The 26,232-nt window shown below is 53.8% G+C and overlaps 1 long non-coding RNA gene across 1 annotated transcript in view; it reads right to left on the bottom strand.

The window, feature by feature from the left end:
- LOC308237679 overlaps positions 1–26,232 on the bottom strand; it is a 59,183-nt gene that overhangs the window by 4,874 nt on the left and 28,077 nt on the right. Inside the window, exons 4-5 of the long non-coding RNA XR_013959452.1 lie at positions 1,115–1,288; positions 303–450 (exon numbers count right to left, since the gene is read on the bottom strand). This is a non-coding gene — a long non-coding RNA (uncharacterized lncRNA). The remainder of the gene's footprint in view (positions 1–302; positions 451–1,114; positions 1,289–26,232) is intronic.

Below are 26,232 nucleotides of genomic sequence, written 5' to 3' on the forward strand. Positions count from 1 at the left end.
AGGCAGAGATCCAGCCCACTCTGCCTGTACCACCCGGCATGACACCCCCCGTCACCACCAACTCTCCCGAGGACGGCTGACACCTCTGCCTAGCAAAGGCAGATTTCCAGAAACTCCAGAGGGGGGTGAGGGCAGGGAGCAGGCGCAGTTCCCGGATGCTGGAGCTGAGCTTGCCCTCATGTATCCTAAAGAAAATCAAAGGAAGGAGGAGGAAGGGGTGGAGAAAGGCAGGGAAGACAAGAGGTCCTACAGAAGGAAGGGGGAGGTCAAAGCAAGGCAAACAGGAAACCCAGAACACATACCGGAGCCTGGTCTTCGCCACGGGTCACGCTGTGCCTTCAGCCACGTCCAGGGCCCAGTCTCTCCTCGTCCAAAGCCCAAATCCATCGAGGCTGTCAGCCCCTCCTACATCAGTACCCTCATCAACATGACCTTGGTATCTATCCGCATCTGAATTAGGGGAAAGAGAGCGTGGCAGCCCTGAATCGGACACAGCGTGCGCGCGCGTGCACACACACACACACACACACACGCACACGCGTGCACACGCTCTTCCCAGAATGAAAGGCCCCTCAGAGATGCCTCTCTCTCTAGGTTCTGGTTCTCTGATAGAACTACTCCTCTCCCACAGGGGAGGGCAGACACGTCCGATAAGAATTGCTTAGCAAAGGCTATATATAGTCTAGGTTCCAACCGGCCTAGAGATTTGGAGCTAGAACTTGGCAGAGAACCATGCTAGATGCTGGCAAGGACCAGCCTCCCTCAGCCAGCCAACTGAGAGCCTCACCTCCCTGCCGGGGGCAGTGAGGGCAAACAGGGTCCTTCCATTTGGCCCATTAACACTCTGCACTGAGGGACATGGGCCTTTGGCTCTATTTTAGGGAAAGTCGACGTCTCCTAAATGAGAGGGGGATGTGTGGGGGCTGAACATTGAGTTCTAGCGTCTCTACAGCTCTCCGCAGCACGAGAAAAGCAATCTAGTCCTCTCTTCCGGGGGACCAAGGGTGGGGTGTGCCAGAACAGAATGGAGAAGGCACAGCAGCTGGCTGGGGTCAAAAAACATCTATCTGCTTCCGATGTCTGAAGGAATAAGAGAACGCAGACAAATACTTACTGCACGGAGCCAGGCTGCCACGCATCTCTCTTTTTTGGGGGGTTTCAAATAAATGCAAACGGGCACACGTGATCCCACAGTATGACGGCTGTCTTCTGCACACCAGCACCATCCTCAGCTGGGCCGAGTCTCCACAAGGTTGTCACTGACAGATCTCAACTCCTCTTGAGTTCTCTGTGGGGAAGAAGCAAAAGGAAGACTCAGCTACCGGGCCAGCCGCAAGCAATTCATTGTGCAGGCTCCAATGAGGCCCCATTAGGGTTACGATGTGGCCCTAGGACCATGGCCCCCCGCTGCTGCTCAGAATCCAATGACAGAAGCAACACATTGTCCTGGAGAAAGACCAGTGCCCCTGGGCACAGCGTCTTGTCAAAAAGGGCCCGTCCAGCAGCTTTTTCAGAAACAAACCGGAGGCTGGTATGGCTCAGAGGGGTCATGGTTGGATTCCCAGTCAGGGCACATGCCCGGGTTGTGGGCTCGATCCCCAGTGGGGGGCGTGCAGGAGGCATCTGATCAAGGAATCAATGAGTCTCTCTCATCTTTGATGTTTTTCTCTCTCTCTCTCCCTCTCCCTTCCTCTGTGAAATAAATAAAATTATTTAAAAAAAACAACGACAAAACCTGAGGGACAACGGAGCTCTCTGAGGTACAGAATTGGGGCTCTCTTCATAAAAACACAGCTTCTGGACAAAGAAACAGGAGACTCAAAGCATCCAACACCCACTATATACGGATTTTTGTAGGTCAAGTTGCTCTGTACTCGGGCTCAAAAAGACATGACGCAAAGGGGCTGGTGCTGCCTGTGGGCTCTGGGTGGGGACGGCTGGCTCATCCATTGCTCTGACCAACTGTCCGCTGTGACCTCGGTCAGGTCTCCCTGCTCCCTCAGCCTCCCAAGGCCCCAAAGCCACTCCTTCCAGAGGTCCCCAGTGAGTCACGCCCGGAGGTCGCTGGGGAAGGGAGGAGGTGCCGGCATCATCTATGGGAAAGCGTGAGACTCAGGAACGGGACATGGGGAAAGGAGGCAGGGAGCTCCGGGCCAGCTGCCCCTCCACCCCCACCCACAGGTTGTCTGCTCCTCCGCCCCGTGACACTGAAGGGAGAAGAGAGAAAGCGAAGCCAGAGGCTGGGCATGATGGTTTGGCCACAGTTCAGCGGCGATGGAGCTCCATGTTCTCTCTGGCTCCCAAGCAGGCCTGGCGGGGCGGGGCCGGCGCGCGGGCGGGGCCTGGGGGAAGGTCACATGCACGCAGCGCAATGCGGCAGATTCAAGAAAAGCCTAGAACCCTGAGCCGCCATGACACACACACCCAGGTCAGGAACTCAAGGTCTACAATTTTGCCTGAGAAGGAAGAGAGGCAGATGAAGGGGGGTTCGGGGGTGGGGGTGGGGGTTAGCTTTGATTGGGGAAGGCAGGAAAGGGGAGGCCCAGGCAGGCTACCCAAGAGCTGAGCTTCAGCTTGAGGCCGGAGATGTGTCTCCACCATCTTCACCCGATGCCAGCTGAGAAAACCTAAGACGCCACATCCCCGCGATGGGCACTTGTTCGTGGGGTCCCGGAGCGCTCCTGCTGGCCCCGCCCCCACCCCAAGAAGAGAGCCCCACCTTCTGTCCAAGGCCACGAGCCACAGGGAGGCATCCCCAAGGGCCCTGGTAAGATGTCTCCCATTTGGGACTCGTGAGAGGAGCTCCAGAAGCGACCCTGTCTGTCAAGTTCATCTAAAAATACAAACAGCTGCATCTTCTTTTCCGATTCTAAAATGCAAGGGCCCGCAGGACCCTGGTGCGTCCCCAGGGCTCCCCCCCACCCCGACACGCAGCGGCGGGTTTCTCGCTGCCCAGCCCCTCTTGAAAACGACCCTAGCCGCGGGGTCAGCTCCGCGCCCCGACAAGCTGTTTCTGCTTTCATGCTGACAGAATGTCCTGGCCATTCAGCTGAGCGCTCCATCTTCCTGCTCCCAATGCACTGAGTCATCATCCAGAGAGGAAAAAAACAACGCAGCAGCCGTCACCAGGGTCCCCACTGCCGTCGGCTGGCGACTCGTGGCTGTCGTCACTCTCCGCTCTGCAGCCCCAGAATTGGTGACGAGGGGCCTCAGGGTGCCCGGCTCCCCTCCCACGGATGCGTGGCAGGAAGCAGGCAGCCACTGCTGCGAGGAGGGGAGGGAGGCTAACCTGGCATCCAAAGGCTCCCAGGAAGGCGCCCCGGTTAACCCTCCCGCTGCCACCACCAACCAGTCCTCCGGCTCCGTCCCGTGGCCTCGCTCCCATGCAGACGGTGGAGGGGCATTTCCTCCGGGTGGAGAAGACACGGCCTGGCAGGTTTCAGGTGCCTGCTGCCTGGTGACCGCCCCCACCCCCACTCTGCTTCTGCTGTCACCGAAGGCAGGCAAGCTCCCCTCTCCCCCATTTCTTCTCCAGCCCAGCCATCTCATGCTGTTCCTGCCTCACGTCCCTGCAAACCTCCTGGGTAGGGGCAGGAGAGCCACACTTTCGGTCGGGGACCTATTTGCTTGGCGAGATATCAGGCATTTCTGTGTAGTCACCGTGGCTCCCTCTCCCTGACCGAGGACACGAAGACTTAGGAAGATCAAATAATTTGTCTAAAACCGCCCGGTGAAGATGAGGCAGGGTCCAGACGCAAACCTCCGTCTGTCCAGGAATAATCAATGTCCCTGCTCCCTGCCTCCCACACTCTCCACTCACGTCTGCGTTCTGGAGCTTATTTCTGCTCAGAAGACCCCATAACCCACCCAACCTCCTCCTCCTCCTCTTCCAGGATCATTGAGGTTTGTCAATCCATCCATTTCAGCTACAAAAAAAAAAAGGAAGCCGGCCTAATGAGTGAGACTGGCCACAAGGGAAGAGGAAAAAGTTGATGAGGGTGGTATGGGCCAGCTAAGGGACCCAGACCTTGGGGGCAAAAACACCGGCCACCCAAAGTCCCACCATGCATCAGGAACTTACAGAACCCCTTAAATAGTCACGTTGGGGGGACCTACCTCGTTAAAAGGCATTTTGCAGACACAGAGGATGGAGAGAGAGAAAACACACAAAGGCTTTGAGAGACCAGGGTTCTAACCGTGATCAGAACACTTACCAGCCACGGGTGCTCCCCGCAGGACTGGGTGAGGAATAAATGAAATGACCGCTGTGCGAGAGCTGGATGGGGGACCCAGCAGGCAGGAGGCACCCACTGGGTACGTGTGAGCTCACAATCTAGTAGGTGATGTGAGATTTACAGACGAAAACCAACTAAAGGAGCAGAAAGGGGGGATGAAGCCCATGGGAGCTCGGCCCAAGGGGGCGGGGGTGGCTCTGAGGACCCCGCTGGTGAAGGGGAGGACGGGTCCGCGGGGGACGGCGGGCACTGCGGCAGGTGGGTGGGTGCCACGGAAAATGCCGCCGGTGAAAATGGAGATGGGAAAAGCAAGCAAAAGGAAGTCACCTGGTTTTGCGAGAATCTGTGGCCACCTAGGGACAGGATGTAAGGCTGGCTGCAGACGGCCCCCGGCAGGCAGCCTGCGAGGGGAAGGTTTTCCTCTGGATCGAGGAGAAACCATTTCACGTTCTGGGCAGGAAGACAAGATGGCCGCTGCACGCAGCCGGTCGGGGATGGCATGGGGACGGGGACGGGGACGGGGACGGCAGGGCGCCTGCTGGGCTCGGGGATCGAGCACAAACAGGGGAAAATGGCAAAGAGGCAGGGCCATCGGAACAGATCCTCGAACTGCCAGGGACCCCACCCCTGCCCGTGGGGAGGCTGCCTGCCCGAGGCAGACCTATTTGGGGAACCCCAAGCACAGGTCCCACATGTCTGAGATGAGCTGCCATGGCTCTGCCTCCTCTCCCCACCAAGATCCAGCCGTTCGCCCGACAGCCCTGAGCCTGAGGCAGGACGACCCAGGCCTTGGGTCAGCAGGGCCCACGCTCTGGCAACACCAGGGCCCCAGAGGTGAACCCCCACCAGGGCTGTGCTTGGGGTTGGGTCTGGGCCACCTTCACTGCGGCAGCCACCGATGCCCGCCTCTGCCCCCCCCCCATCACAGCCCCCGCCCCCCGCCCACTGCAGAACCGGCACAGCAGGACCAGAAAAACCAACGCCACCGTGTCAGAGACCAGCACACATACCTCCAACATGGCAGCCTTGCAAGAAAAGGAGTCCAAGGGTACTATCAGCCCACCTAGGGAAAGGAGGGCCAGCGACAAGGGCAGTCAACGGTCAACCACTCCCACTGGGGCCCCCCAACCTTTCCTCACTCTCCCAACTGTCACATCGTTCCCATCAGAACTGCCATTTCAAGAGCCAGAAGCGAAAGAGGGAAGGAAGGGCATCAGCCCGTCCCCCGGGGAGGTCCTGGGGGCCAGAGGTGGCCCCGGGCACTCAGAAGGACAGCCTACGTTCTACACCCCAACACGAGGAACAGCAGTCAGCCCCCTTCCGTCTGCAGACCTAGCTCCTACCTCGGATGGGACGAGAGCGAAACCTTTCATGGCTCCCCTGTGAGACCCTCCCCAGCTCCGTGGGCCCCGGGGGCCAGGAGGCAGGCTGGCGAGGAAGGGCCGAGAAGGCGCCGCCGTGCCCTCCGTTATGTAAGAAGCGGGGCGGTGCTGCCCTAGGCCAGAGACCCAGGGCGCATTGCGCTCCCAGATGCGCAGTCATGGGCGGGGGCCACTGCGCAGTGCCCGGCAGGGCTCGGAAACCCCCTCCCCACAAATGTGAGACCCGCACCCAGATGGGATGGGGAGCTGGAGCCCTGAATTTCCCACGTCCCCTGCCCCCCAACCAGAGGAACAGCCTGCTGTCCTAGTTTTGCTCTCACTCCCGTCTCTCCCCAGAAGGACAAGCCTGTCTCACCTCTCAGGGCCCAGGGGCTCTCCCTGAAATCCCACCTGATACGCAGCTTCTGAGCAACGTCCGGGGGTCAGTCCCATCCTCACCTTTGCAAGCACCAGGGAGCAGCAGCTTCCAGAAGGCAGGTCCTTTCCACACTGGGCTCAGCTCTGGGCAGCCCCAGACGTCAATGCAAATCTCTGGTCCCCCTGGGAGTAGCCCAGAGTCAGCAGGAAGCCCGGGGTGGTGGCAACAGCAGCAGCAGCAGCTCTGCCCTACCTTGCCCGGGCGTTTCCAGGGGAGCCAAGAATTATTTTGCCGCAACACTGAGGTGTGGCTGATTGGAAAATTCCCTTTTCTGACACCAAACTAAAGGACAGATATTTTCTTCCAGTTTGGCCAACCCTCTGTGCACCTGTCTATCTCCCCAACCCTTCCCCCTCGACGAAGTTTGGGGTGCCCTAAGCTCCTCTTCCTCAGAGTGCATGAAATAATAAGGCAAGGAAGAGGCTTCCACGGGTCAGTCAAAAGCAGGCACCCGGGAGCACATACGCACACCCCTAAACAGATTTTAGAAAGCTGCTGGCCTTCTCCCCCCTCCCCTGCAAGCAAGGGAAATGCAAATTCAGATTTGATACCTTGCCCTCAGCCAATGAAAAAAAGGTTTTCACCTGCCATGGGCCAACCCACCAATCAGAGGAAGTGTCTGGAGTGAGAGCCCTCCCCTGGCCAATGGAAGGCCAGCTCAGTCACTTAGTTAATGATGCAGCAGTACAAGGAAGGCCATCACATGTGAACTGGAAGGGTGCCAACATGGAGAGACACAGAGAGCGCAAGGTAAACAACTTTCCAACGCCAAAGGGATGACATTTAATCTCTAAATGCTAGCTTCCCCCCTCAGCTCATCTTTAAACCCTCTCAGCTGGCCCCACACACCCCGGGAACCTCACTACCTGTCCCCCTAGAGATCCTCACAAGATGCAACAGTGACTGCGTCACCATTCCCCACTTTTCCCAACTACGCAGTGACAAACCTACCAGCTTCACCCCACGGCTCCCAGCCCACACCCCATCCTGCCCACCTGCTCCTCACCAGCCAGATTCTCAGGGCTGAACGTTTCCATAAGGCAGCCCCTGGGAAACTGCCCTGGCCTTCCTCTCAGTACCTCTCCTCCCCACTCCCCCTCTTCCACCTGAGCCCTGCACGGACAGAGAGACAAGTGCTGACACTTAACCTGGAAAAGCAGTCCGTATGTCTGCCCAATAGAAGAAAAAGAGGATCAAGACTAGGAGGTCAGGTGGGACGCCTGGGACAGCTTGCTCCCCTCTCCTCAACCCCAAACAGGTTTGAGCAGCTGACACGAAGGGAAAAGAAACTGAAGTGGGGGAAAAAAGCCCTCCCTCCATGAAAAAAAATAGCAAAAAGTGAGAAAGGAGGTGAGAAAGACAGAGCGCCCACATACGCAGAGACATCGCCCCCGATCCCAGCAAATACGTACGTGGGGGGAAGAAGAGGGTTACGCCATCATGTCCTGAAGCCCATCGGACCGCCCATCGTCGGCTGCGCAGACCTAAATCTTGGTCCGGCTGTAAGATGCCGCAGTCTCGAATGTTCCAGAAATCGGTCCGGTTAAGTCTTCCACTGTGGCCCCACAACCTCTTGCTCCCACCCCTGCCCCCGCCCCTCCCCACCTCCTCCACACGGGAACCGCCCGTGCCACCTTGCGTATCATCCTCTTAGCCTAGGCTACCCAGAGGCCTCCAGCCCCCAACAGATTTCTGAAAGCCTTGGCAAGTGAGCTGGCAGAACCTGGTGCCCGGTGTTGCTATGACTTGTTTCTTGATTTCTCTCTCTCTGCTGCAGCACGGCTGTTGCTAGCAGACCTATCGACGGAGCGCTCTCTCTCTCTCCCTCTCCCCCTCTCTCTCTCTGAGCTCTGTGACGCAGATCTAAATTCTCCAGTCTGCTCCTTGTGTTGCAAGAGCAGAACTGCAGCTTTTCCCCTGGAGAGCCTGAGGGCAGTGCCAAGGCTGGTCAAACAAGGCAAAAAAAAAAAAAAAAGAAAAAAGAAAAGTTGGGCCTGCACTCGGCTCCCTGGCCACACTTTCCCGTCCCATTTTTACCCCACACCTCACTGCTCTGGGGCATCGAGAGCCTGGTCCCTGCAGGCTCACACCTTCCCTGAGGGCTTCCCAGCCACAAGACCAGCTTAACTCTTTGAGTGACAGCGCCCACAAGGCAGACAGGGCTGTCCCACACCAAATGTTGCGTCATCTTTTCTTGAGCCCTGTGAGCTTCTCCCAGCCACAAGAAAAAAATGGTCCTCACCCTGAGACCACTGTCCTGTTAACTCTTTCTGCCACAGACAAGTCCAGATTCACAGCGTAGCTGATCTTTGCTGCATTTTGCTTTTTGGGCCACCAACCAGGACCTTTTTTCTCCCTGGAATTTCCTAAAGACAAAAAGTGTAATTAAAACATTGCCTGGCTTATCCCATGAGTGAGATCCTCGTATCAGGGCAGGAACTGGGGAGTCCAAATTGAATGGCAGCCTGATGAATCCAGAGTAAAACTGTCTGGGTCTCCGTTCCTCCTGAGCTCAGAATTTTAGAGACGAGGTGGATCCGTCCCATCGCTTCTCAAAAGGCACGTATGCCACACTCAGTCCCAAAGATCCAGGTTGCTGAGTCATTTGTTCCCAAGAAGATCCTCCGACAACATGAAAAGCAACAAAACAGAGCGGCAGCCAAGCCTGGACCTGGAGTGGCCAATGACTGGGTTCTTCTCTCTGGGGTGGGCAGCCACGTGAGATAAGGCGCCACCAGCCCACCCCCATTGCCCCTGCGATGGTAATGCCTGGGTGTTCACATACCTGGACACTCTTTTGGGGGGGGGGGGGAACCATGGCTCTGAAGAAGGCCTGAGACTGTTTTAGGATACTGACAGGTCTCCACTGCAGCAAAGCACAGACCCAGATATGTTTCCAGAACAATTCCGATGCTATCACTGGACCCTGTATACCTAGGCAGACCCAAGGGGTCTTGGGCCCCACACCACCACATCAAAAGAATCCAGACCCAAAAAGGTTCCTGACAACCAGTTGCACCATACAAGGCTAGACCTGACTGGAAGTGAGAGAGATACTCAGTCCTGGTGCAGGTGACTCATAAAGTACTTCACATCAAGAACCCTGCCCCTCCCAAGAAGATGGCTTGAGAAAGAGAGGCCAGGTAGCCACGTCACCCCGTACCCTGCTTCCCCGGCAGCCTTCCTCAAGCAACTACCCTGGGCCACGGTTTCACGCAGCAAGAAGACCACTTGGAAGACGACCATGGCACTCCGCGGTTCTCAAAGAAGCCCAGAGCATCGGTGCCAGGCTCCCAGCGGGGGGCAAAGTGCTTCAAATTCACACCTTCTGGGCTCCAGGGTAGAGCATGCCAATGAAGAAGTTACCTTCTGGTCTGATGACCAAAGGAATGCGGCCTTGATGGCACTAGAGCAAGCCCCCCGGAATGGTCCTCTGCCTACTTAAATACCATTTGCCGGAGTTTCCTTTTCCACGGAAGAAAAACATGCCTAAGTTCATGTCAGGACATTCCTGATTTATCCAAGAGCCCAGGATCAAATAAACAAAGGGCTTTGAGCTCTGCCAGGGAGCCTCCTGCTCTGGGACAGAGAACCAGAGGGAAGGAGGGCTCCGCGCAGAGTTGGCCCATCACCCGGCGAACCCGGTGAATGACGTGGCTGCTCCCTGCCATGGCGATGGGGATGTCACGGGTGGGTGGGAGTGAGAAAGAAGAGGCAAATAAGTCATGAGAGACGGAGGAAGAGCAAGTTCGGGTCAGAGGAGGGCCGTTCACAGCCACAGAGGTTGCAGGTCACTGTGCCAGTCACTGAGCTTGGGTAAATGCAAAGAAAGGTCCCCGTCTCAGGGGCTCAGCCGGAACCGACTCTGACGTGCAAAGCAGTATGGCAAGTCCTGTGTTTGGGAAGGTTTTGTTAGATTTCACTCTTCACCCAAGTCTTCTCCTTCTCTCTTCCCACAACCCCATCACCGTTCTTACCATGTCACCAGGACTGAAACGGTCGTTTTAGGTGCCTCTGCCCAGTTCTAGCTCTTTCTTCTGTTAACTTGATTCTGCGTGGCACCGAGAACAGAAACACCCAAATGGGATGATCAGGAAGCAGAAACGAATTTGGTTCCAAAAAAACAGGGGAGGATGTTTACTTAGCAAGCACGCTCGCGCCTACCAGGAAGCGACTTTACAGGGTGCTGCGTGCCGTGTTTGACTTCGGGGGGTAGAGATAACTTGTGAGTGAGGAGAAGGGGCTGGCTCCTCCCGCCACACTCGGGGGGCTACGGAGGCTGGGCCGGGGCAGACTTGCAAAGGCAGGGCTTCCACTCCAACCCAGCAGGCCACTGGTGCTCCTGGGCTTCTCTGCAGCTACAGGCCTCGGAAACCAGCCCCGCTCTCCCAACACCGCGAGCTCCCCGTGGCCTCTGACGGATCTGGGTCAAAACTTTGCAGTGCCAAAGACGAAGGATTTTTTTTTTCTTCTTTAAAGGGAATGAGCTGAACTTTTACCCAGCCCTTGTCCAGGGTGTGGAATGCAAGCACCCTGTCCTTGCCACAGACTCCCGTTTGGCATCAGCCAGGAGTGCAGGCGTGGGGCAGCCTCTACGTCCTCTCATTTCCTCATTAGGACCCACTCAACAGGGACAGGAGCTTTCATCCAGAGAGAAACTGTTTCTCTCCAGACAGGGGAGCTGGGCAGGGGACCGATCCCAAACTCCACACCAGTATTAGGGCCAGAGTGGGTGTTACAGAGAGATCAGGCCGATGCGGTCTCGGGAGGAACTGACAGGCCCAGGCCCACAGGGACAAGGTGTTTCTGGGCTCCGCCTGGGAGGGCAGACTTCGAGCGCTCAGAACATCATTTCTTAAGTTCCGATGAGGTGCTAAGCCACACGCAGCAGTAAGACAGAGGCCATCACCTCAAGACATACCATGCTAGTTGAGGACCCTGTCAGCATCCCCAAATTTGCATTGTTGATATTTCTGCTCTTTAAAAGCGGATATTCGTTTTCCCATTGAAATATACTAAACAATATTGTTTGCGTTGCCAGGACAGCCCACAAAAGCCTATTTCAGTCTCGTCAGAATGTCGCAAACGCAAATGCCTGTGGGCTGGCAGGCAGGTAAGAAAGGTGAAGCCGCTGGGGGGATGTGCCAAGTAGAAGGAGGGTCCTCTCCTCACAAGCAACCTCTCCCCAGCCTGCCTGCGGGGGACCAGCTGGGGATGGGACCCCAGGAGCCCAGATCACCCCATTCAGGAGAAGGCAGAAATCCAGATTTACTATATTAAACTCTTGATTTTTTAAAAATATATATTTTTACTGATTTCAGAGAGGAAGGGAAAGGGAAAGAGAGAGAGAAACATGAATGATGAGAATCATCGATCATCTGCCTCCTGCACACCCCACACTGGGATCAAGCCCGCAACCCAGGCATGTGCCCTGACCAGGAATTGAACCGTGACCTCCCTGTTCATAGGTCAACGCTCAACCACTGAGCCACGCCGGCTGGGCTAAACTCTGGATTTTTTAAACACCGTCCAAAGTTTTAAACGCCAAAACATACCTGCACACCTCCCAGTCTGTCTGCTCTGGTAATGGGTCCGAAATACGATACATTTGCCATGAAAAATAAGAGCAGTCACTGCCAGAGTGAGGATTTAAAGAAAATAAAGAAACAAAGAAGAGTATAACGGAATAGGAAACTGCCTCGCAGAGGCTGCTACTGGAGGAAAGAATGACACAGACCAAAACCAGGGACCCTTGACCTTCGGCTCAATGCTTGTCAACCGGTTCTATGTTGAGGGCTGCGGTAGAGCGTGCCTCAGAATCTTTTAAATATTCATTACCTCATTAAAGGTCTGGTGTTTGTGCCCAGCCTGACCCAGCAGGAGCACAAACGAGTCTCCCACTTGAGAGGTGCTGCTCTGAGCATCCCCAAAGGGTCCGTCCAGGGCTTTGCTGATAAAACCGGAAGGGCTTATCATAATCCAGCCGCCCGTCCACGGCACCGGGCCCTCCACAAACAACACCATGTCCTAGACCTGGTGTGGTCTAGCCCAGGGGTGGGCAAACTTTTTGACTCGAGGGCCACAAAGGGTTCTTAAACTGGACCGGAGGGCCGGAACAAAAGCATGGATGGAGTGTTTGTGTGAACTAATATAAATTCAAAGTAAAGGAGCGGAGGGGAGAGCAAGAGAACCGGATAGAACAGCCGGATCCGGCCCGCGGGCCGTAGTTTGCCCAAGGCTGGCCTAGCCTCTGCTTGACCAGTGACTCCCATCCCACCTTTGGAGGTCCCACAACTGGAACAAACCTGAAGGGAACGGCCTCTCCAGGTCCTATCTACCAGCCTCAGGTCTTCCCTCTGCCTCCGGGGCCCACAGAACAAGCCTACTCCCCCAAAGGCTTTCAAATATTTTAGGATAACTTTTACGACCACACGTTTTTAGGCTAAACAAGGAGGTACAAAAAGGGAAATGAAAGAGGAGGTGGGGGGTTGGGGAAAGCCGGGGAGAAATCTTCTTAAAACAGCTGATCAAAAATTAACAAGCCCAAGGAAAAGAGGAAGATATCTATATCTATATATAGATCTATCTATCTATATCTGTGTGTGTGTGTGTATAAATGTATTCATGAGAAAGAGGCACCTTGGCCAAATAAACAGCTGAGTGAAGCAGGACTAGGAAAGGAAGGGCCCGGGGCCACACACACCGGAAGAGAACAAGAACCACGGGACCAGACAGTTCCCCAGGCCAGCCACCAGGCTGTGCCGTGATCAGGGCCGGCTGCTTAGAACCTGAGACTGGGAGAAGAACACCACATACAACCCACAATTTGTAAGGATGGGGCATTCTTTTGACCCATTTTGAGGGAAGGGATTCTTTTTTCGTATGGATTTTATGGATTCTTTATACGTTCTGGAATCAGATCCACTTGCCAGTTATAGGTGCAGCCTGCATCTCCACTCTGCTTCGTTTCTCTCGTTTATTCATGACTTTTGATGATCAGAAGTTCCTCATTTTAATGTCAATCAACTTATCGGTCTTCCCCTTTATAGCTAGTGCTTTCGGTGTCTTCTTTAAGAAATGTATGGCCACTCAAAGTTATGAGGATATTCTATGTTATCGTGTAGATGAAGTTTCACTTTGTATTAACTTGGGCATTTAGATTGATGAGCTCTCTGATATGTATTTTTGTGTGTGATGCGAGGGAGCGGTCATTCATTTCTTTCCTTGTATATATCCACGCTCCCAGCAGCACTGTTGATTAAAGTGACTGTCCATTCCGAACTGCTCATTAGTGGCCCCTGCTCAGGTATCCAGATGTGCATGGGTCTGTTTCTGAGCTCCTTGTTCTGTTCCTTTGGTCAAAAATAAGATAATGCTTAGCTGGTGTGGTTCAGTGGTTGAGCATCGACCTATGAACCAGGAGGAGGTCATGGTTCGATTCCCGGTAAGGGCACATGTCCGGGTTTCAGGTTCAATCCGGGGATATGCAGGAGGTAGTCAATCGATGATTCTCTCTCATCATTGATATTTCTATCTTTCCCTCTCCCTTCCTCTCTAAAATCAATAGAAATTTTTTAAAAAATAAAAAAAAGAAATAAGATAAATAGATGTATTATGGAGCACTAATCTTCAATCAGGTGATTTGGCAAGTAAAGTTTAAGAAAATATAAATCAAAGAGCCAGTTTTGCAAAAGGAGTTCAATGTGGACAGGAAATAGTCAGCCAAGGCCTCTCAGAAAGAATACAAGGAGCAGGGACAAACAAAGAAGAAGCAAGCCAACTGAGGAATGGGTAGCAAGAAGAACGGGGCAGAGGTAAAAAGGAGTCTTGTTTTTGTAGGTAGTTAACACAGTGATCAAGAGGATAGACTCATACTGCATCCAAGTCCTAAATATATACTGTAGCTGTGAGACCTTGGACAAGTTAACTCAGCCTTCCTGAGCCTCAGTTTCCTAATCTGCAAAATGGGGAAACTCTTCTCCATTGAGCTGTGCAGGTTAAATAGGTTCATTGATGTCTGCCACCTAGCACAGAGCCTAGCACTGTAAGTATTCCAAAAGTGCTGGTGTTATCCACATCAGAATTAGTGTTACCATGGAGACCAGGCAGACTATTGGAGCAATCTTGCTGTTCAACAAACATTAAGTGAGTAAATGCTACTGCACAAATATATACATATATTTGTATATTTTTTATTATTAATATATATGTTATATATATGTGTATGTATAAAAACTCAGACTCTACAATGAGACAGGCTTGAGTCTAAATTCTAATTCAGCGTCTTTACTAGTTATACAGACTCGAATAACTTATTTGATCTAAGTTTCTAGTTTCAGCTTCCTCCAAACTTCCTAGTTTTCTTGATGAGGATATTATGCGATACGGAAGCCTTTGGCACAATGCCCAATACAAAGTAAATGCTTAACTGATGCCAGCTATCACTATGATGACAACAGTGATGGGCAATGATGATTTTGTACCTGGTATCATGTCATGCACTGGAAGGAAAGGCCTACCAACCCCTGGAAAAACCTACAGTACCTGGCATTCTCTGTCTTCCATCCAAGGACTAACCAGGCCCAGCCACACCTGGCTTCGTAGTGACAAGACTAAGGTGGTAGGCCCAAGACGAAGAAAGAGTTTGGAGAAAAAAACGGTTAGAGACATCAAGTAAAAGTCAAATGGCTGGGTCAGTTAAACACTTGGCGAGAAAGAAGAAACAAAAACACAGAATCCACAAATATATATAATCAGAAAAATTCTGAAAATGTGCTGGGTCGAGGGGGTCAGAAATGTTACTCATAGATTAAAAGTCTGATGGTCTCCATGGGGAGAAGGTTCCTGAAGAACAACATGCCGTCAACAGCTCCAATCAACACTAATGACCATGCTATGGTCAGCCTGAAAGGCCGCAGCTCGGCCGTCTCCTGGAGCAACGACCCCAGAGCCACTGACTTGTTCCCAGCAAGTCCCCAACCCGAGGGACCACTGCACGTCCACCCGGGCTGCTGAGCTGAAGTGAAACAAGGCCCAGCAGGGACAGCAAACACTCCAAGGACACAATACAGCGCCACGTGCCAAGTGAAAATCCGAGAGACAAGGGCTGGGGACAGCCTGTGCTGGAGGCGAGGTCCTGGCAGAGGTGAGATGCAGATGCTGACGCGAAAGGCCGCCTCAGACTGGGAGCTGGAGCCAGGCAGCAGACAGTAAGTGGCCTGGCAGCCGCTGGCCCTGAGCACACGGGCCTCCCATGACTGCAGGGGGAGGAAGAGGAGAGAAGGCCGTCAAGTCCTGAATTCCCAGCACGGGTGGAAGGGAACTCCAGCACCCACGGAGACTCCACGTGGAATATGGGCCGTGTAGAGATGGGAGAGTGATGGGGCATGTTTGTTTGGGGGTAAGGTCAGGCCTGGGATGGAATATTTGTAAGCAGGAGCTTTCTCTCGGGCAGACTGAGTCAGTCAGCCACGGAGGCCAAAAATCCAGGCTCCAGCCCTAGCTGGTTGCTCAGTGGTTAGAGCGGTGGCCCTTGGACTGAAGGATCCCAGGTTCGATTCCATTCAAGGGCACATGCCTCGGTTGCAGGCTCGATCCCTGGCCCCAGTCAGAGTGCATGCGGGAGACAACCAATCGATGTGTCTCTCTCACATCAATGTTTCTCTCTCTCTCCCTCCCTCCCACTGTCTCTAAAAAAAATAAAATCAATAGAAGAAATATCCTTGAGTGAGGATTAACAACAAGAACAAAAAAAAAAAAAAAAAAAAAAAATCCAGGCTCCAAAATGTCCTGCCCAAGCTAGCTCCTGTCACCTCCTGAGAAAGTGAAAGAGGCCGACACGTCTATCTTGTCCTAGGTCACTGGTCATTAAATCCAAGTTCCTGCCCCAGCGGAAGTTAGCCTCGAGCAAAATCCAGGCTGCAAGGGGACTGGCACCTGCTATTCTGACGATGGGCTGGGGCTGAGTGGACATGGCCATTCCACTGACTAAAGCCCCTGGACCAGCGCTTCCAGTGCTGCCCACAGCACAGGGGGACAAAGTCTTCTTGGAACTCGGGGAGGAAGGCAGCGTGCCTCTTGGCTGGCTGCTCTTGAAATCCTGGCCTTGTCACTGGGTGGAAATAATTTCCAGGGAGATGGAGTGTGGCTGGGCCATGTGAGCCGGACTGAAGAGAGCGCTACACCATCCTGTGCGGGGAAAGATGCGGCCTGTGCCAAAGGCCGGGAGCGGGGAAATGAGGGTCCTGCCATTCACCCCCAACCACAGGCTGGAACCCTTAGATATTACACTGACTGCTCTTGGGGTTCTTGTTCTTGATCAGGGATCGAAGCTCTGGGAGGAGGAGCTGTCTGTAGGGTAGAGAACTTGGGCAGCTGATGAGTCATGGGCTGCACTGACCTCTGTGTGACCACATGAGTTGCACCATGTGACTCAAAAATGGAGTTTCTTTCCTGCTCTGGAACAAACGCTTGCTTTGCTCAGCTGAGTCACATCTAGACAGCAAGAGTCTCCAACACCAGCAGGACAGGGGGTTCCCCAAACAACTCTGACTGGAGCTGTAATTTCCATACTGCCCTCTCCCCCACGCAGGGGCATGCCCCTGTCCATTCCCACAGCCGAAAAGGGAAGACGCAAGACACCGGGGACACTGGGCACACCAGGGTGCAAATCTGGGCTTCCAGCAAGGGCAGCCTCGTCAGGGGCTGGAGCAGGGACTAGGCCTCGAGGGATGAGACTTTCACCTGTTGGGTGGGAGGGGCTGGGAGCAGTCTAAAACATCGTATTTAATGTATTTAATGTCAGATTCTGGGGCAATATTTGCGATGCACTTTATATTGAAACCTTGACGAAAATAAGGATCCACAAAATTCTTTGATGACATGAAAACATCCTGTACCTACAGAAAGCTGGAGTGTGGGGAGGGGTTGTTTACCAAAATCGTGGGGGTGAGAGGCAGTCAGTCCCTGATTGATTTACAGAGGGAAGGTGTCGGACAAACATCCTAGAAGGTTCAGCCCTTTGAAGCCCTTTGGGACCAGCAGGCAGTCGTTATTCTTAAGTTAGGGTCTGGCATAGGCCTCTGGGGTCACTGTTCTTTCCCCAAAACCAGAGCAATGGTAACAGTTGTGCCTTAAAAAACAGAAAGAAGATTTCCCCCCAATGCCATGTAGTTTGGGGTGAGAGGAGCACCCCGCCATTCTCCAACACTCTCCCTCTGAAAACTTCAAGATCTTCAGGGGTCAAGGTGAGCACTGAGAAAACACGTGAGTCCTGCAAGAATGGGTATTTATTTACTCCAAAAACATGTGTTTGGGGCCCTGGCCAGTTTGGCTCAGTGGCACATACCTTGGTTGCAGAATCCACCCCAGCCGGGCCCTGATCAGGGCGCAGGCAGGAGGCAACTAACTGATGTGTTCTCTCACATTGATATTTCTCTCTGTCTTTCCCTCTCTCTTCCACTCTAAGAAATCAATGGAAAAATATCTTTGGGTGAGGGTTTTTTTTTTTTAAAAAAAGTGTTTGGGGACCATCTTGTGTCTGTGGTCTTCTTAGAACCTGCCCTTGGCCAGCAGGGCTTTCCCCGTCACCAGAGGCTGGTGACCTGGGAATCCACAAGGAGGACAGGGGGCTCCTTAATCCCAGCCTGGCCCCCCCAAATAAGACAGCTCGAGTCCTGCCACCTGCCTAGGTCATGGCACCCCGACGCCAGTCTGCCCTTCTGGAGAGGCAGAGCTGGGTGGGGACACCTGCAGGCTGAGTGTGCTGCCAGTCAAGATGCCTCTGGGGCCCTAGCCGGTTTGGCTGAGTGGATAGAGTGTCGGCCTGCTGACTGAAGGGTCCCAGGTTCGATTCCGGTCAAGGGCATGTACCTTCGTTGCGGGCACATCCCCAGTGGGAGGTGTGCAGGAGGCAGCTGATCGATGTTTCTCTCTCATCGATGTTTCTAACTCTCTATCCCTCTCCCTTCCTCTCTGTAAAAAATCAATAAAATATATATATTTTAAAAAAGATGCTCTGGGAAGGCTGACATGAAAGAAGCACCACTGGTGCTTCTGAGAGCCCCAAGCCCCCAGGGGATCAGAGGACACAGGAGGGGAGGAGCTGAGATGCTGAGGTAAGCCTGGGAGTCCCCAGCCACCTCCCCAGAGAGGCCTTTCAGTGGCAGCCAGCACCTTTGCGGCAGAGCCCCACCCACTGACCCGGAGGCCAGGCAGAAGCACCCACAGTGAAGTCACCCGAGAGCAGAAACTCTCCCCAAACCCAACAGAGCTGCCCAACTCCATCCAAATGGGCCAGGGTGACCTGCCAGGGAGGGCCTTTCGAGCCCCTGTGGAGGTCAGCTGGCCTCATCTTCCTCCATACAAGACCGGCCTTGGGATCACGGCCAAGGTGGGGGACCCTAGGGGGGGGGGTGACTTCATCTTTCAGCCTATATTTCCTTGTCTATAAAGTAGGGCAAATACGCCCTCTATACCCCTTGTGTTGTAAGGATTCAATGTGTCCACACGAGTAAAGCTCTGCCGAGAACACAGTGTTCAGTGAGCGGTGGCTATTACTCTTGTTTTTATCATTAGCACCCCCGTGTGCTGGCCACTCAGCTTGCCTGTGCGCACTACGGCCCCACGGAAGGAGCTCCCTACCTCACAGGCTCGCCCATCCTCCCTCCCTCACATCCTCCCAGGCTCAAATGGTGGGAAAATTAGCCGGTTCCATGCATCCACCACTGGCCTCCAGGTCACTGTGACCCGCTGGCCCCAGAGCAGCCCTGTGGAGTGCCACAGAGGAAGAAGGACACCCACATCACGTGACAGTTCTTTAAATACACAAAATTGTGCCCATCAAACCCCCTCCACCAAAATCCTCCCTTCTCGGGGGTAAATATTCCCATGTTTTAACCATTCTTCACAAGTCAGCAGTCCTACCCTGAACTTGTTCTAGAGTTTGATATTTCCTCCTCTTACTCCAGCTTCCGGAAAGGGTCCCCAAGCAAATATCCAAGGGACACGTGACCTGCGCTTTCACAAACACCAGCGACCCCCTCCCCCTCCGGTTGGAGGAAGCGAAGGGTTGCTGGCTGTGGCATGAAAACAGCGCAATGTCAACTCTGAACCTTGGGGATCGGTTGTGCGGGTTCCTGTTCCGTGTGGCCCCACTGAGGCTGAGAATGGAGGGGACAGAAATCACCTGTCCTCATCTCCTAGCTGGGAAGGCACCGCCAAACCCACTCCCACCGGAGAATCCAGGGCCAGACACTCTCCTGGCTCCTGGTGGCTCCTAGGTCTGGGCTAAGGAAAGCATGGTCCGCCTTCCTCACCTGATACCTAGCGGACGGACGAAGGGGAGAAGGGAGCAAAGGAGCGCCATCCCTAGCCCTGGGGAGGCAGGGGAGCCGGAGCCTGCCCGCCTTCAAGGGCCTCCGGGGCTGGGCTGGAATTCTCACTGTTAGGATGAACAGGCCCCAACCAAGGAAAAGCCCTGGGCCTGGCTCCAGGCATTTCACAGGTACCACGGGCTCCCACAGGCGCTCTGAGACACGAGTGGTGACGCCCGGAGAAGGCCCTCCATCCCGGGAGGCTGTTCCAGGCACGGGCTCTAGTTCCTTAACAAGCTCTTCCCAAGCCTGTTCCGTTCACCGAAGCGCTTCCCACACCTAGGGCAACGCCCGGCACACAGTGTTTGTGGATACGGCTCCTGAATCCAGGACAGGAGGAGAAAGAGAATCAAAATTAAATATAAGATATGGTTCAGAACCAAAGCAGTTCCTAAAATAGCTTCCGGAGCTAACATGATTTGGGAACAGTTACAAAACAGCCTGACGGCAAGGAAGCTGCGTGTGAGCCTGGCCCGCGTCGCACCGCCCTTTAGGCCCCGCGATGGCCCTGCCCTGCCCTTCCCTTCCCGGCGATCGGCTGTGGCTGAAAGGACAGATGAGCACAGGAACGGAGACATGGGGCAGCTTCTGTGGGGCCTGCGTCTACACATCCGGAATCTCAAGGTTTGCCTCTCATTTTGGGAATCACAAAATTCCCAGAGACTGACTGACCACTACCGACCACGAGGCTATCTATCCCCGGAGATATCATGTCACCTTCGCGCAGGAAAGAGACCCAGGTGTCCCTGCAAGCGGCCCCCACTCCGGCTCCCAGGCTCACGTTTCTCTCTCACACACAGAACAAGTAACAAGTTAAAAAGCGGCCGGAACCCTTGGGGAGCAAACTTTGCTCCTTGGCCAAGACGTGGAAGGCAAGCGACACGGTGGAACGCACCCCTCCTCCGCCTGCAGGTCTGCCCCCTGCTCAGGCCCAAGCTGGACTCTGGCCAAGGCGCCTCTCGGACCCGGCCGTGTCCCTGGGGCTTTGAGGAGGATTTCAGACAGAGGCTACCGCCCTCCCCTGCTGCCCTGAACCCACTGACCCCACTGACCCCCAGGTTTGGGAGATGAGGAATGAGAGAAATAGAGCCTTCATGTGGCTTAAAGCCCTAACAGGGGTCTGCCTGGCTTCCTCCCAAGGTTGCCCTGTGACCTCAGCCCTCAGTTCCACTAGACATGGATGACCCCCTTGTCCTTCTTCTGAAACAGCCTTCAGATGCGACCAAGCCCCCAAACTACAACACCCCTTGCCTTCTACCTGCCCACACAGCATCCTCATCATCATAAATGTGGACCTCAGCATTCAGCAAGCGCCACACACTCCTCAGGCCTGGTGCTCAGGGCCCTCCATGGACCACAGCTCACACCACCTTCACGGGGGTGCTGTGAGGCCCGTGCTATCTCCACCTCCACTCTACAGGCCAGGAACTGAGCCGCTTGCGAAACAATACACATCCAGTAACTAGACTTTCAACCACTGTGAGGGGCAACCTGGCAACATCATCCCTTTAGGAGACTTCCCCCAACTCCCGTCCCCATTTCACACTTGACGACCCCTCGTATGAAGGTGGGACCAAGCATGTTTCCTTAAAAAAAGGCAATCACACATGTGCTGTTGTTGTAAATAAATATTTTTAAAATGAGATTTTACTATTGACTCATTTAAATGAGATTTAATAGATGGTGTTGGCAGAGGGCATAGAGGGGATAAATGGTGATGGAAAAAAATAAAAGAAAAAAGTAAAATAAGTGAGCTGTGAGGTATGTATAACTCCTTCTAGTGTACAAAGTAGTTTTATGACCATTAGCCTATGTCCTCCCCCTGGAAGTCCTATGAAAGACACACAATGATTCCTGTTTCACAGATGAGCAAATGAGAAGAGGGGGAGCTGGCCAAGATGGCCCAGCTAGTCATCAGCAGAGCAACAAACGGACCCCAGGACCTCCATCTGCTAAGTCCTGTGCTCTGGGTGCCCACGGGGTGCCAGGTGGCAGAGCTCGGGGACGGACGGCCGTGGCCTGGGACTCAGGAGCGCTCGGACTGGCTGTGTGACCCGCGCAAGGTCACCCACCTCATCTCGTCTCAGTTCTTCATCCATAAAACAGTGCTAATAACACTGTGACAAGTGGTGACCATGAGGATGAAATGAGATGATGTATGCAAAGCGCCTAGCACACTGGCCAACACATAATAAACACTCGGTCAATGGCAGCTGTTTTTATGAAGCTCCGCTGCCCAGGCAGGAAGCACGGTGCCTCCTGGACTCTGACTGCCTCTGTAGAGTGGGGACCAGAGAGAAGCCACGTCCTTTCTCCTGCCATCGTGGCTCCCGAACAGCTGCCCAGACACACAGGCTGCAGACAGCGAGGAGCTCAGTGCCATGGGCAGCAATGAATCTCCATGGCTCACGAGGGCACCAGGGCCGGGACCTGTCCCTCCTGCCAGGGGGGCTCCCAACCCCGGCGCCTCTGAAGCAGCACGCTGTCCTGATGGCCGAGCTGCAGGCGTGGCCACCAGCAAGATGGCCGGGCGGGCCTGTGCCAGCCTGCGCACCCTGCCTTCTGGGGCGGCGGCCTTTCCTCCACCGCCCGCCTGTCACCTCCCTCCCCCGGGGCTCCAGCCTCTGCTCCCAGGGCTTGGGAGCATGCCTGTCCTAGGCGAGAAGAGCAAATAAAAGCGCATGGCCTACTTCCAGCTGCCTCCCTGTTTCTCACTTTCAGATGAAAATAATAACGCGCAGACACACAGAGGCTGGAGGGGGGTTGGGGGGGAATGAAGTGGCACCCGAGCACAAGGGCTCCTGCAGCAGGGGCCGCGGTAGCCTGGCAACCTGAGAAAGGTGTGTCAGAATGAGTAGGATGCAAACAGACCAGGGCAGGGCCTGGAGCCGGCAGGGCCCGGAGCCGGCAGGGTCGCACAGGCTGGCCTGGCTCCTCGTGTGCAGAGGAGGGAGGGGAGAGCAGATAGCATGCTGCCTGCCACACGCCACCTCCCCGGTCACCTTGCTAGCTCCAGACTCTCTCTTCTCCAGTCCCGTCCAGATGCCTGTACAGGCATCTTCCCAGAAATGCTGGACATGCATGGCCTGCCCCTGCTCTGAAGCCTCCCATGGCTCCCCAATGCCTCGCTGAGGCATTCTTCTAGTGTTCAAGGCCCCCCAGCACCTGGTCCCAACCTACCCCTCCAACCTCACTTTCCTCTTCTCCCTCACTGCACCCTCTGATCCTGCGTATATATCCCTCCTATAGGCCTCCACATATGGCGAGTCTTCCCCCACCTTGGCCCAAACCCGGATGTCACTATTCTCCTAACACAGTGGTTCCCAACTTTTTTTTGGCCATGCCCCCCCAAGTATATCTAATATCCTGATCCCCTCCCCCACCCCCGTGACATATAATTCTTATTATTCAAAAAGCGAACTCTTATTCACGTGGAGGAAGCCTAAAAGGCCATTAACTTGGTCTAAACGAGCTTCCAAAGAACATGGCATCCATGAAAGAGAAAAATAAAAGAATGAAAGGACAGGTGAAGTACTGAGGGAGAAATCACGAAAAAATTGTTTAAAAAAATAATATGAAAAAATAGCAAATAAAGTTTCAAAACATATAACAGAGAATTAAAATGCATAAATATGGCACAATATATATTTATATACTGCATATGAGGGCCCTAGAACCATAAGAAATGCAAAAAATTCACTGTTACTTCTCGAAACGCCCCCCTTAAAAATCAAATTGCTCCCCTGTGAGGCATGTGCCCCACATTGGGAACCACTGTCTTAACACATATGGTATTTGCCGAAGGCCTACCATGTACCAGGCATTGCTGGGCATGAGACCACAGGAATACCTAATACCCACAGTGAGCTCCTAGGAGGCCACAGGACCAATCAAACAGGCCCATCAACACGACACTAATGTGGCAGGTAATCTAGGCTTAACAGTGACAGGGCACTTACTAATTTAACCCTTTACAGGCTCATTTAATCCTCTCACAACCCCTATGACATGAGTGCAATTATTACCAGCCAGTCCCATTTTATAGATGAGGGAACTGAGGTGTGGCTGGGGTGGGGAGGGAGGATGGAGACTCGCTGCCCCTTCAGTCCAACCCAGGGGGCCTTTCTCCTCCTCCTCCACCTCCTCCTCCAGCGTCTTCCTGAAACTGGCTGGAATGTAAGCTCCATGAGGACAGGGGCTTCTGTCTGCTTTGTAAACTGCTGAGTCCGCAGGGCCTAGAACAATGCCTAGAATACAGCAGGCACTCATACTTGTGCCCTAGATGGTTTGGCAGTGGATAGAGCATCGGCCTGTGGACTGAAGGGTCCCAGGTTCGACGCTGGTCAAGGGCATGTACCTCGGTTGCAGGCTCAATCCCCAGCCCTGGTCAGGGCGTGTGTGGGAGGCAACCAATCGATGTGTCCTCTCTCTCATCGATGTTTCTCTCTGTCTCTCCCCTTCCCTTCCACTCTCGAAATACCCATGGAAAAATATCCTCGGGTGAGGATTAACAAAAAATAATAATAAATAAGTAAATAGTTGTAGAAGGCATGCGTTATCTTATGCACCTTACAGATAGGAGAACATGGACGTTTCCCAAAGCTATACACCTGGTATGGCAGAACTGAGGTTCAGATCTAGCACTTGCCAGGTACAAAACACACCTTATCGTGCCATCATCTGACACTAGGATTTACCGAGTACCTGACATGGACAAGATGCTCGGGAGTGATCCTCACAATGAAAACGTTACTGGGGGCCTATTATGTCCCAGGTGCTGGGGGAACACAAAGACATGGCCTTCAAAAAAAAAATAAACACTGTCTATACACATACATATAAGTGCATATGGAAATAGGTGCCATTTGAATATATGTAAATATCATGCATATATGCAAATATCTTCTATAAATTATTTTAAGCCACCACTAGACAGTCTGGGAGGGCCCGATGATTGCAACAGTTAACAGATGCAATAGAAACCGGGAGGGTGCAAGATTCACTGGAGGCAAAGAGGCTCCTCGAAGGAGACAGAAGCTGTGGGGGCCCTGAGGAATCCAGAACTTTCGATCCAAATGGAAGGAGCTAAGGCCATGCTGGCGGGGGGGGGGTGGGGGGGGATGAGGGGAGGAAGGAGTGATGTGCAGAAAAGCATGAACGCAGAGCTGTGTAGGCTCAGGGAACAATTCACAGAGAAGTCTGGCAGGCCGAAGGTTTTTCTTCCTTGTTTATTTTTTGAAAATGTACACCTCTGCTTTTAACTGTTTCATCTTCGGCACCTATCAGCAACGCTTTCTTTGGAAAACAAATGGTTCACAGCAGCAAAAAGATACATTTTTTGGAAGCCTGGGCTCAAGTTCAATCTCATCATCCTACAGATGGGAAACTGGGATTGCCCCCGGTCCCAGAGCTGGCTCGTGGCAGATCTGGGGAGACAGCCGGGGCCTCTCACATCTCACAGGGTGTACCGCAGGGGGCAGAGGAGGTGGGCCGCTGCGGAGACTGAGCGCCTCGAGGGCCAGGCCGCTGTGTCCTGATGGCTAACGCTCTCAGCGTCTACGACTAGCACACGACCGGGGACATTTGGGCCTCCGCAGTCGGTGTTCCTCCCGCTGGAGAGGCTGCAGATCTCTCTGTGCTGGATGGAAGTCATGAGTTGTTTGTTGGTTTTCTTCCTGCTTGGCTTGTTTTGACACGAGGAAGAGGCTAATCCTCCTGGCAGGCTTGGGTAATGCCGAAGGGCAGCAGTCCCCTCCCTGAAGCCGCGGAGGCAGCCAGCTCCAGCAGGGAGAAACCGGATCCAGGACGCTGCCTGGTCAGCAGCTGACCTCTCTGCTGGCCCCTGGTGGCTCCTACACATCCCGCTGGGGCTGCCTTCCCCAAAGAGCACGGGCTCTGGAGGCAGATGGGTTCAACTGTGACTTCCACCTGCTACTAGCTGAGTGATCTCAGGAAAAGACAGTCTACCTCCCTGTGGCTCTGTTTCCTCACCTGTCAAACACAATCCCAGCGTTACTAGGCGGCCTACATGAGTTAATACATAGAGACTAGTTAGAACAGCACCTGGATCACAGTGAACGCTAGATGAGTGTGGCTGTCGCTAGGATGTTTTTGTTTGTACCTAAGGCGCCCTGAAACCTGGTCTCTGAGGTGCCGGGCCAGGCCAGGATGGATGCTAAGGTAACGGCTGTGTGGCTGGAGCAAACAGTGGTACCCAAGATGCTACAGGCACCAGCCTATAGAGATCCAAAGCCTCCTTCAGCGCCTGGGCTTCCCTTTCAGCATCTCCGAGAGCTGGAGGCAGGTCGGTGATGCTACCTGCTTGGCGCTGCCAGGGAAGCCCTGGTACTCAGACGCAGGCAAGGCCTCTCCTGCCTCACGCTCTCAGCCACGGTTCCTGCCCTGGGGGGCGGCATCTGACTGGTTCCCTGTATGGAGGATTCACGTTCCACACGCTTGGATCCTTTGTCGACATCCTGTGGGAACGCTCCAGGCATTTTCCTTGAAATAAATAATTCCAGACATTTATTCCTTGAGATAAATCCAGTCCCAGGATTTGGGGGAGTTGGCTGGATATTATCTTTCAAAGCCATTGCTGAATATTTCCTTGAGATCTGGGGTCCACCTGGTGGGTGTACACAAGACTTTACCCGACTGCTTCTTCAGAAGGGGATATGTCTGAGAGTACACTTTTGCCTGGCCCCAAGGAATAGTGTCGGCAGCTTGGCATTGACGTAGAAGCTGCCAAGAGTGAGATGGTGGCAGCCGTGGCATCCATGTTCTCAGTCTTCTCCCCAACCGCTCCCCAGGTTCTGCAGAAAGTC

Source organism: Plecotus auritus (assembly GCF_963455305.1).
Source record: "Plecotus auritus genome assembly, chromosome: 12".
NCBI lineage: Eukaryota > Metazoa > Chordata > Mammalia > Chiroptera > Vespertilionidae > Plecotus > Plecotus auritus.